The following is a 2,959-nucleotide window of genomic DNA, read 5'->3' as shown; positions in this document are numbered from 1 at the left end:
AGAAGATATTAAGAAGAGAGCCAAATATTATTAGTGGATTAGAAGAATTGGAAAAATTAATGGAGAATAATAAATTTTGGGATAATAAGCAAAATATTATGGTAGACAGTTTGAATTTCATGAAGAAAACTAATGTTTATAAGATATATGAAAACAACGTTAATTTTAAAAAATTATGGTTTGATGAAGGTAAACAATTTTTTGTCAATATTAATAATGAAGAGACAAATATTATAAACAGTAGAGGATATGAGGAAATCTACACAGATGGCTCTAAAGTAAATAATGAAGTAGGGTGTGCCATGATCCATGAGAAGAAAGAATTTCAAAAAATGATAAAACTACCAGATTTTGTTTCAGTATATACTGCGGAATTAGTAGCTATAGGAGAAGCGGTAAAATATATTAAAAACTTGAACATAAGAAGAGCAATTGTATATACCGATTGTAAAAGTTGTGTAGAAAAATTAATAAGCATAAACAAAAAAATCTTTTTGAGGAAGCAATTTATACAGAAATTCGAAGCGAGTTAGAAAATATAAAATTGATAGGAAATGAGATAAAAATTACGTGGATCAGAGGACATAATGGAATAGAGGGAAATGAAAAGGTGGATAAATTAGCAAAAATAGCAACGAAACAAGGAGAAAAAATGGACATTATGCTGAAAAGTGATGTGGAAAACATAAGTAAAAGAAATGTGGAAGAGGAATGGCAAAAAATTTGGGATGACACGGTAAAGGGAAAAACATATAAGACTATAGAGAATAAAATTAAAAAAAAAACTTGGTTTAAAAGCCTTAAAAATGAAGATAGAAAATTTGTAACTACGTTAAGTAGAATCAGATTAAACCATGGCAATTTTCCAAGTCACTTATATAAAATTGGTATTAGGTCTTCAGCTATCTGTGAATGTGGAGAAGAAGACGGAAATATAGAACATATTATTATGAAATGTAGCAGGTATATAAAACAACGAGAAGAAATGCTGGACAAATATTATGACGACAAAAGTATAATAAAACCAATTGCATGGATTTGCATAATAAGAAATGAAATAAATTATAAAATATTATATGAATTTATTGTAAAATCTAAATTAGTTATATAATTTTAATTTAGTAATAAGATGTTATGTATTTATTCTTAATGTATATTCATTATGTTTGTATATGACCAAATGTTATATAACGAAGTCAAATAAAAAAAAAAAAAAAAAAAAAAAAAAAAAAAGTGCATTACAGAACTTTTATCAATATTATCTATAAGAAATTAAACCAAAACTTTAAAAGTGATTCATCCACACTATTTTGAGACGCGGAACGAGCAGTGGTAATTTTCCAAGAAGGCGATTCTATTGTGTATATTCGAGCCTAGCGGATAACCTGGACAAGGATCTATACCTAAGCAAGGGCAAGGGACCATTCAATCACAAGATGAAGAATACAATCGGTAATAGTAATGAAAATAAATAAGATTTAAATCTAGCTCTAGCTATTATTCCGAATTTTGATGAAAATGAAACCAATGTCCGTGCATTTATTGATGCATGTGACTCGTTACATGTAAATTTGTTACCGGAGGAAGCACATAAATTATTTTTAATGGTAAAAAGAAAGTTACCAAGTAAAGTATTAGTTAAAGTTATTCGTAATAAAATTGCAAATTATTCAGTATTAAAAACACATTTATGTAAAGAATATTATGACCAAACTTCTGTTTCCACTTTATATTCCAAACTATCTTAAACAATTTTCAAATGAATCTGTTAAATCTTTTGGCGATAGAATTTTAGATATAGTTGATAAAATGTTTAAAAAAGACTGCGATTCTCAAGGGCAAGAAATATCGGAAAGATTACGAATTGTATATATGGAGACGGCTCTTAGAAGTTTTGTCGATCGTATCAAAATTCCATTAACAAATTTAATTAAATCATATAGATTCAATGACTTAAATCAGTGGTTCCCAACCTTTTCAGTGTCACTACCCCTAAACAAGTATGAGAGTGGAGTTTACCCCTAGCCAATTTAAAATAAATAAAACCACACAAAATCGATGAAAATATGTTTATTATCTAATTCTTAACTAATTCTAAGAAATTGCATGTTTAGGTAACTAGTAATATAAAGTTATATGTAAATCTTAGAGTACTAGTGCGAAGGTTGAAATTGCTTTGCATTCACAAGTTTCACAATATTAGGTTCAGTTTCACTCAACGAGCATCTCATATCATGCTCAATGTTCATACGATTTCTGGCTTTTGTTTTTAATGTAAGAAGAGTTGAGACACCAGTTTCATATCTGTAAGTTGTAGCAAATGGAATCAAGATCTTTAAAGCTCTGTCAGCTATGATGGGATATTCTGCAGCTGCTTTTCGCCAAAATGTGCAGAGTTTATCATTTTGAAAATCAACTTTCAATAAGTTATTTTCACGCAGCCCGAGACACTAGCTGACACATCTTCGTCCTTGAATATATCGACGCAAGTAGAAAATGGTCTTAAAATCCAGGAGTAGCACTCACGAATGTCCATGTCGGGAAAATATTGCTGCAGTGAGTCTATCACGGCAGTTAAGTGTTACACCACAGAATTTTCAAATGTGATTTTGTCTCGTTTATTATTTAGTAATTGTTCACTTAGTTGTGTAAACATTGACACATCACCAGCTTGAACTCTGCGTTGGTAAAATTCCAATTTGCGTAAAAAACTTGCAATTTTATCCTGCAGCATCAAAATATTTGTTTTATTTCCTTGCAGTGAAATATTCAGATTATTAATTTCAGTGAAAAAATCAGCAAGGTACGTCATTTTTAGAACAAATATATGGTCTTTAATTTTGTCATAATATTCTTTTTCTTTTTGAGTTCTCTGGTTTTCAAAAAACAATCCAATTTCTTCTCGTAATTCATAGACCCTACTTAGAACTTTGCCTCTTGATAACCAACGTACCTCTGT

The sequence above is a fragment of the Ctenocephalides felis genome, unplaced genomic scaffold (genome assembly GCF_003426905.1).
Source record: "Ctenocephalides felis isolate EL2017-DRISC unplaced genomic scaffold, ASM342690v1 CF-g0.4_SCAFFOLD_02142, whole genome shotgun sequence".
Taxonomy (NCBI): Eukaryota; Metazoa; Arthropoda; class Insecta; order Siphonaptera; family Pulicidae; genus Ctenocephalides; species Ctenocephalides felis.
The sequence above is the reverse complement of the archived record's forward strand: the minus strand, read 5'-3'. Positions refer to the sequence as shown.